The sequence below is a fragment of the Balaenoptera musculus genome, chromosome 21, assembly GCF_009873245.2.
Source record: "Balaenoptera musculus isolate JJ_BM4_2016_0621 chromosome 21, mBalMus1.pri.v3, whole genome shotgun sequence".
In the NCBI taxonomy this organism is placed as follows: Eukaryota; Metazoa; Chordata; class Mammalia; order Artiodactyla; family Balaenopteridae; genus Balaenoptera; species Balaenoptera musculus.
In genome coordinates this window covers 3,263,823-3,273,894 of record NC_045805.1, presented here as the reverse complement: position 1 = coordinate 3,273,894, position 10,072 = coordinate 3,263,823, and the positions used below count along the sequence as shown (strand labels likewise).

The following is a 10,072-nucleotide window of genomic DNA, read 5'->3' as shown; positions in this document are numbered from 1 at the left end:
GTGGGATCTTCCCAGACCAGGGCTCGAACCCGTGTCGCCTGCATTGGCAGGCAGACTCTCAACCACCACGCCACCAGGGAAGCCCTATGTAGTTGTTTTAATTAGTGCTCCTTTTTTTCCACGAAGATCTGAGTTACTAGCCAGTGTCCTTCTCTGGTAGTACTCCCTTCAGAGCTTCTTGCGGAGCAGCTCTGCTTGCAATGAATTCTCTCGGTTTTTCTTCATTCAGGAATGTGGTAGTTTTGCCAGGTATAGAATTCTTGGATGACTTTTAATTTCTTTCATACATTGGTTATGATATGCCTCTGACTCTGGCCTCCCTGGATTCTAAAGATGTAAGTTATGAATCACTGTACTCTTGCTGCTTTTGAAAATTTCTCTTTGGCTTTGGCTTTTGATAATTTGATTATTCCATGTCATGAAGGTTAATTTTACGTGTCAACATGACTGGACCACAGGATGCCACATGTTTGGCTAAACACTATTTCTGGATGTATCTGTGTGAGGTTTTCTGTATGAGATTAACATTTTATCAGTAGACTGAGCAAAGCACGTTGTCCTCCCCAATGTAGGTGGGCTTCATCCAATCTGTTTTAGGCCTGAATAGAATAAAAGGCTGAATAAGAAAGACTGTCTTATTCAAGTTGGGATGCTAACATCCATCTGACTGTCTTCAAGTTGGGGCATTGGTCTTCTCCTGTCTTCTGACTTAGACTCTGCCTGGAACTTACATCACAGGCTTTCCTGGTTCTCAGACCTTTGGACTCAGTGGAACTACACAATAGTCTCTCCTGGGTCTCCTGCTGGCTAACTAACTACAGATCTTAGACTTATCAGACTCCATGGTTGCATGTGCCAATTCTTTACAGTAAATCTCTCTCTCTCTCTGTCTTTCTTTCTGGTTCTGTTCTCTGGAAAACCCAGACTAATACAGATAAATTTTGGTACCACAAATAGTTCTGGAGAAACAGAATTTTAGGGGTGAGTTTTCTGAGTTGGCTCTCTAATCTGATTAGACTTAAAGATGCTAATGACTCTATTTCCAGTTGTAAAGAGAGCACTGATAGTACATGACCCTGCAGTAGAGATATGTACAACACCCCCATGGCATACCCCTAATCAACTACTTATATACATATATATAGAGAGAGATAGATAGATAGATAGATAGACAGACAGACTTTATTTACAGTTATAACCTCCCTGTTAATAAGGTGTATGTTAATGCTCTGTGCCAACAATACTACACCTGCCCATTGGAGCTGGGTGACTGTCTATATACTTTGGAACATTTTTGGAAATGTAATGAATATCATCAGGTTGTCTGGTTGCTACTACTGTTGCTGGACAAAATGGTAACAGAGAAGGATGAGCTCAGGGATTCAAATTCCCAGCGCAAGTGCTGAAAGCTTCTGTGTTTGTGCTGCAGGAGGCCTTGATCTCCTGTAGCCTCAGGGCTGAGACTGCTGAAAATCAAATTCAGAATTTTATCCTGGCTGAATTACAATGCAGGTTGAACTCCCAGCCTTGTAGGATGATGGCTGTTAAAGTGAGGGCACTGATTGGGAAAGAGCAGGATCCTGTAAGTTGGAATAGGGATGTGGTGAAGCTGGGGATATGGAGACCCTAGATTCTAATGAGTCCTATTTGCCGGTGAAAGAGGCCTCCCATGCCCAGTGCAAGCAGCCTCTGCAGCCCTGGAAGAAGTGACCTCCTCATCCTCAGTAGCAGAAGCCTCTCTACCCGTCTGAGAGGACTGCCTTGCATGGCCTGCGGAGATGAGGAAGGTCTCCCCTGAGGCAGCTGTCATGCAAGACAAGGCTGGTTGCCTTCAGGACCCATCCTCACTACCTCTCTTTGCTTGTAGACCTATAACTAGACTCAAATTCTAGCAAGCCCCTGAAGGGGAGGTACCAGGGATGACCCACTGGGGGCGGGAGTACACTACACTCCAAAAAACTATTTGATTTTTCTAATTTATACAGACAGAAATCTGAGGAATATATGTGGAAATGGATACTTAGGGTATAGGTTAATGGTCCAAGGGACGTAAAGTTGGCTCATGCTGCAGTTTCTGATATGGTCTTGCTAAGCAGAGATTCTGCATTTCATATCATAGCTTGGGGAGTTACAGAGGGCTCTAACAGTTTGGTTGGCTGAAACATGGACCAATAAGTGGCCCACAGTGAATGTGCTGGAAATGTTGGACCTGCCTTGGTTTAATGTAGAGGAAGAGATTCAAAGGCTTAGGGATTTTAGAAGATTTTAGCGTGTATTTGTCACTTAAGATACACTCATATACATCAGGGAGGTGCAGAAGACATACCTCTCACCAGTATTGTGAGAAATGAATTTGTGATGGGAACCCCAGTATCCTTGAAGAGTGCTGTGATCGCTCTTCTCTGTAATTCAGACCTTAGAGCTGCAGTCACTGAACTGGGAAACCTAAATGCAACAGGAGAAGTTGGAACCTGGGGTGGCAGGAGTCAAGTGGCAGCACACAACAGCCAAAGGCAAGGTGGGCGTGGTTACCATAATGGAGAGCAGAGTCAAAGCAGCCAGCAGAATGGTCTGACTCACGCAGACCTATGGCATTGGCTAGTTGATTATAGTGTTCCTAGAGGTGAGATGATAAGAAGCCTACTAAACTCTTAAAAGAATTTAGAAAAAAAGTTCGAAATCAAGTGAACAAAAAAGTCTAATTTGAATCATAAAAGCAGTGGGCCACAGTCCCTCAATCAGTATCCAGAATTGAGCCGGTTTATAGACCCAGACCCCTCGAATGAAGGGAAGGCCGGGTATCTTTAGGAGAAGACTCCTGCACACTGCCCAAAATGTACACTGTTAATCTATCAGCCTTCCCCAAAGGGACCCATAACCTTTTACCAGAGTAACTGTGCACTGAGGAAAAAGAAGTAACCAGACCACGTGGGGACTGCCGGACACTGGCTCTGAATGGATACTGATTCCAAGAGACTCAGAACCACACTGTACTCCACCAGAGCAGGGGCTTATGGAGGTCAAGTGACGGATGGAGGTTTAGCTCAATCCATCTCACAGTGGAATCAGCTGCTCCATGAACCCATCCTGTGGTTATTTTCCCAGGTCTGAAATGCATAATTAGAATGAATATACTCTGCACCTGACAGAATCCTACATTAATTCCCTGACTTGTAGAACGGGGGCTATTATGGTGGGAAGGAAAGTCCAAATGGAATTTACTAGAACTGTCACCACCTAGGAAATAGTAAACACAAAGAAACAGTGCATTCCTGAAGGGATTGCAGAAATTAGTGCCACCAGCAAGGCCTTGAAGGATGCAGGTGTGGTGATTGCCAACACATCCCCATTTAACTTTCTTATTGGGACTACTCAGAAACCAGATGGATCTTGGAGAATGACATGGGATTATCATAATCTTAACCAGATGGTGATCCCAGTTTCGGCAGCTGCACCAAATGTGGTTCCATTGCTTGAGAAAATTCAAACGTTCTCTGGTACCTGATATGAAGCTACTGATCTGGCAAATACATTTTTTCTCAATACCTATTAGTAAAGACCACCAGAAGCAGTTTTACTTTCAGCTGGCAAGACCAGCAATACAATTTCACTGTCCTACCTGCTCCACTTCCTTCTCTCTCCCAGTCTGTACCTATGACCTCATGGGGAGTTCACTATAATCAGCTGACACACGAAGAGATGATTTAGCTTTGATTTACACATGGTTCTGAGTAATAGACAGGTGCCACCTGAAAGTGCAGCTTCAGCACTACACATCCTTTCTACCACAACCCTGAAGGACTGTGGTGACGAGAAATCTTCCCAGTGGGAAGAACAGGGAGTCCTTAATACGGCGCCGTTCCCCAGGGTGATCAACCAGCTCTCTGGGAGTAAGGGGACTACACTGGACCACTTCCATCGTGGAAGAGGCAGTGTTTTGTTCTTAATGGAATAGACATCATTGAATTACAAATCTGTCTTCCCTGAAGGCAACGCTTCTGCCAAAACTACCACCTGTGAACTTACAGACTGCCTTTCTAACCATCACGCCATCCCACACAGCATTGCTTCTGATCAAGGAACTCGCCTCACAGCAAAAGAAGTGTATCAGTGGGCCCATGCTGATGGAATTCACTGGTCTTACCATGTTCCCCAGCATCCTGAAGCAGCTGACTTGACAGAAGGTTGGAATGGCCTTTTGAAGACTCGGTTACAGTGCCAGCTGGGTGGCAACACCGTGCAGGACCGGGGCAAGATTTTACAGAAGGCTGCGTATGCTTGGAATCAGCCTCCCACATATGATGCTCTTGTTCCCATAGCCAGGATTCATGGGTCTAGGAATCCAGACATTGAAATGGGAGTGACGTTACTCACTATTACCCCTAGTGACCCGCTAGTAAAATTTTTACTCCCTGTTCCCATGACCTTATTATGCTTTGCTGGCCTTAAGGCCTTAGGTCCAAAGGAAGGAATGCTTCTACCAGGAGACGTAACAATAATTCCACTGAAGTGGAAGTTAAGGCTGCTGCCTGGCCACTTTAGACTCCTCATGCCTCTGACTCAATCGGCAAGGAAGGGAGTTCTTGTGATGGTTGGAGTGATCGATTCTGACTATCAATGGGAAACAGATCTACTAAATTTTCACTGTTATCACTCTTACTTAGCTTTTAATATAATCTATTTTTAGTGCTTAATCGGAAACTAATATGACAACTACCAGGAAAATTCAAGAGGAATTGTGACGAAAGTAATGCAAAAATAAATTTGCATCCTAAATTTCTGGTGTTGGGAAGACATTAACCAAATTAATGATTTTATGAACTGTGTAATAGCGAGGACATACTTTTATTTTAGGAAAACAATTAAGTCCACTGAGTTACAAGACTAAATTACTTCAGGAAAAATATGACTGTGTATAGAAATAAAAGCATGGCTCTCGATGTTTTCATTGTTTCCAAACAGTCTAAAATATTCTATGATTCCAAATAAAATTATTTCTTTGGGCTTCTAATTATTTGAAAATGTACAGTTGATACTCTTTATTTGCAAAAGTTATGTTCTATAACTTTGCTATGAACACTGAATTAGGAAATACTAAATTATTGCCCTTAGGGGAAATACAAAATTGGATTCCTATGAGCCTCTGTTCACATTTTTATGACCTGATCATCATAACCTTGTTTTACGTGTGTTTTATTTAAAGACACCTTATTATTCACATATAGACACACACACACATATTACATACATACATATGTGTATATATTAACTCATTAATGTCGAACTCGTGGCTAACACCACTCTTAATCATGCCTGAAAGAAGTTTACCTAACACACATATTTCCTCTATAAGGCACATCACAGCTGTCTTGTGCATAGGAATGTTAGATAGCACGTGAGAACCATGCTTGGGGAGCATTTTAATCAGTGAGACCACCACCACCAACAACAAAAAAAAAATGCAAAAAAATGTGGCACTAAATAGACCATGAAAAGGACACTTCTTGCCAATTTAAGAGCTAAAACAGGAAAGCGGCGTTAACCTTGCTTGATCTCAGATAGGAACACTCACACCAGGTAGGCAGCATGGCAAGTATTGATTTGGTGGTTGCAAATACATTTCAGCAGGCAGGCTAATTTGCAAACATGGACTCTAGGAATAATAAAGGTCAACTGTATTTTTAAGTTTCTAAGGTTTGTATTTTTAAATGAAGCTTGTTTTTGTTATTGAGTACTAATTATACTTGTTTGGGCTCAATATCTGGTCAGTAAGGTATTGATTCATTCGCATTTTTTCAGGTTTGGCTTTGTGACGTATACAGGACCAATTCGATTTCACTTCTCATGGATACTTAGAATGAAGGCTTATTGTCTCTCTTGAGCTATAGGGATTTATATATGTTTACCAAAAAAGCTTATTTGCTGTATTTTCAAATTTTAAATTATGCTTGTTCTATTTGATCTATTTGTGTTAAACTATCCCACTGGAGGGATCTGTCCATTTAAAAAATTCTGCCAATGTTTGCTTTTATAATTGGAAAATATAACTCTATAATAATATGTTTTGCATTAAATTTTCTCTTCTCTGATATTAATATAGTATTTTTACTTAGAATAGTGTTTTCACGGACTAATTTTTCTATCCTTTTAAGTTCAGCTTTTCTGAGTTACAACGATAAATGTATATTTGCTATAAAAGAAAAGGGAACCCTCTTGCACTGTTGGTGGGAATGTAAATTGATGCAGCTACTATGGAGAACAGTATGGAGGTTCCTTAACTAAAAATAGAACTACCATATGACCCAGCAATCCCACTACTGGGCATATACCCTGAGAAAACCATAATTCAAAAAGAGTCATGTACCACAGTGTTCACTGCAGCACTATTTACAATAGCCAGGACATGGAAGCAACCTAAGTGCCCATCAACAGATGAATGGATAAAAAGATGTGGCACATATATACAATTGAATATTACTCAGCCATAAAAAGAAACGAAACTGAGTTATTTGTAGTGAGGTGGATGGACCTAGAGTCTGTCATACAGAGTGAAGTAAGTCAGAAAGAGAAAAACAAACACCGTATGCTAACACATATATATGGAATCTAAAAAAAAAAAAAAAAAAAGGTTCTGAAGAACCTAGGGGCAGGACAGGAATAAAGACGCAGAAGTAGAGAATGGACTTGAGGACACAGGGAGGGGGAAGGGTAAGCTGGGACGAAGTGAGAGAGTGGCATGGACATATATACAGCACCACATGTAAAATAGCTAGCTAGTGGGAAGCAGCCGCATAGCACAGGGAGATCAGCTTGGTGCTTTGTGACCACCTAGAGGGGTGGGATAGGGAGGGTGGGAGGGAGACGCAAGAGGGCAGAGAAATGGGAATATATGTACACATATAGCTGATTCACTTTGTTATACAGCAGAAACTAACACACCATTGTAAAGCAATTATACTCCAATAAAGATGTTTTAAAAAAAAAAGAATATATAAGTAGATTTTGTTTTTAATTTTATACTACTAAAATCTCAGTCTTTCAAATTAAGTAAACCAATTTGTATCTCTTATGATTACTGATGCAGTTTTGTGTTTTCTTAATTTTCATATTGCCCTTGCTTTTATTCTGTCTTTTTTTTCTAGCATATATTTTAAAATTGTATTTCTTCTTCTGCTAAGTTTAATTTCTTGTAGATATTTTAAGTTAATTTTAAATTGTAAAACATACATCAAGTTAACAAATTTTAAGTTTAATTTTTAAAAATTGCCCTCCTTAAGAAGTGTACAAAAAATTATGTATTACTATAACTATATATTTCTGTACGATTTATGGTTTATGATTTTACTACCCAATGTTCTAGTTTTACTGTATTTTTATCCTCTTCTCCAATTTAGACATTATATTAGTCATTAATTCTCAGTCAATGTTTATTTAGCTTAATCAACATGCATACCAGCATTTGCTCAAAATTGCTTCTTAAATCTCAATGTTTCCTTTTGAATTCAGGTTTCCAGTTTCCTTCTTACTCAAGATATATTACGGGAAAAACAAAAGCAAAGACTGAGAGTATATAATTGTTGTTTGTTTCCTTCAAATGGGCTTCAATAAAATGTACATCCTCAGTCTTTGTCCCTTGACCTTCACATACACAGTATTATTTTCCAGTCTCCCTCTTGAATGATGATTTAGCTGGGTATAGTATTCTAGGATCTCAGTTATACTTTCTCAGTATTTTGAAGATATAATTTCATAGTCTTTAGCTTGTTGAGTTTATCTATTCAGAGGGTTCAAATTTTTATCTATCCTGGAAAATTATCAACCACATTATTTTGAATATCAAAATAAAATTCTTTTATTCTTTTCTTTATTCTTTCATTCTTTCATTCTTTTATTCTCCCCTTCTGAAATTCAGAAAATATTCTTATTCTATTGTTTCTTGTTTTTTTTCTTATATGTTGACATCTTTATTACTTTGAAATGCATTCTACTTAATATCTCAGTGCCTCTTTTCTTAGGATAACTTTGCTTACTGAGCTGTAGACATAGTCCCACACAGCAAGTGTATTTTTCCTTCCCCATATAGCTCTTTTTCTATTTTGGGGGAAAAATTTACATTAATTTGTGAACTTGAAGACTCATGCCTCACTTGGATATTATAAACTGGACTCCATATCTGTGTGATATAAAGTCTTGGGGTTTTTCTTTCTCACAAATAACATTTTCTTTTCTCAACTGAGAGTCCCAGGTAGAGAAATGAGCTTACTTGTATAACCCCTGTAAGTCAGTAGATAAATTTACTGTTAGTAATTCTTTTCCTGAGAAGCAGCTCTTTTAGGGACCTGGCATTATGAAAGAGGGAGTTTGTAGTTTATCTCACCACCTATTTAATTCCTTTTGTTTGAGCCCAGTTATTATATTATATATTTTATATTGTTAATCATACTTATTATATTTAATGTTTATATTATATAATTCATATCATATTTTTTTTAAGAGTTAGAAAATAAAGTTGAGGATACCTCCTGGAAGTTAGATCAAAAAGAAAAAAAATCATAAAAGAAAAGACAATAAAAATCAACAGTTATTGAGGTGGTCCAATATCATTTTATTTTTTATTATACAACTTTCACCTCACATTCCTGTTTGTTTTGGCAGGAGCACAATTCATGCTGGCTTAATATCACATGTGGAAGGAAACAAAAGTCACGGTCTTTCTAATTTTTTCAATGATGTTTTGTTTATAACACTATAAGGACAATAGTAAATTAATATATTTACAACTCCTGCCTCATTTTCTACTTATGTAAATTTTTTCTAATTTTCATTATTCAGTTGTGACCAATTTGAATATTTATAACTGGTAATTCTCACTTAGCAAGAAGTATTATATATATATTTTAATAAAAGAAATTTCAGGAAAATAAAGCATAACTATCCTTATAATTAAGCTTTTAAATGGCTTTACAGCATGAAATTATTTTGCCTTGGGAAGTATTTAAATATAAAAAACATTAAGTTCTACAACAGGTAATTTACTTAGAATATGAAATGTGTTTTTTTCAGTTTCTAGAAAGGCACTGCAAATATGACCCTAAGGTCCCTAAGAGGCAGGGGAGGATGAAGGGAACTCTCCAGCACCCTTTGGGACTCTGCTGTTGAGAGAACAAAAATAAGTGCTTTTAATGATGTCCATGGCTAATGGTGCATCAATTATAAGCACTATAATAAAAAGCTTATGTTCTGCTAACAACGATGATAGATACGTTGGTGGGAGAATTTGTCTGATCTCTGGAAATCTCAGAGGCTTTGAGTCATAGTGATCTACTATCTCAGCTTCCTCACTTCTGGGTGTATTAGCTACAGTAGGTAGCATTCTCATGGTGCTTTAGATTCCTTATTTGAATATAGAGTGCAATAATCCTCATCTATTAGTCCTTTTATTTTTTGTAGAGTATGGGGTTAGGTATAATTATTGTTGTACTCACAAATCACACACAAAGGGCTTCCAAGTACCTATTTGTTTTAGCAAGGTTTTTTTCTCCAGATATGTTTGAAATGGGAAGGCCATTGGAGGCCATTTATGACAATTTGACAACCTCAGGCCCACTAATTACATCATTCCTATCATGAAAACCACAACAACTGGCCAACCAGCCTTGAAGCTGGACATGTTCAAGTACGTGATACTCCTTATTTTTATGGCACCATATTATACGTTAACAGTAGGGCATGTTAAAAATGCATGTGCATTATTAAAATGTGCTCCCCTCCAAATGCTAGCAAAGGATCCCAGTACTGCTCCTTAAAAACACAATTCTTTACATTTTTAATCCATATCTTCTCCTGATAATTATACAAACATGGCAGATCTAATCTCCTTTCCAATTTCCCCACCCTTCCAAAAATGCTGAAATGCCCTGGGAAATACTGAATCATCTTCCCTTAAGAATCACAGTTAGAGATCATTTTACATTGTCAAACATTTGACATTTTACATTGTCAAACTACAAACTAATTGAAGGAAATTAATGTTTATCAAGTGCCTACTCTATATCAGACATTGTACCAAGTG

The 10,072-nt window shown here is 38.3% G+C and overlaps 1 pseudogene; it reads left to right on the top strand.

Moving 5' to 3' along the window:
* Nucleotides 1-299: 299 nt before the first annotated feature.
* Nucleotides 300-4,687, top strand: LOC118888053 (annotated as a pseudogene).
* The last annotated feature ends 5,385 nt before the right edge of the window (nucleotides 4,688-10,072 follow it).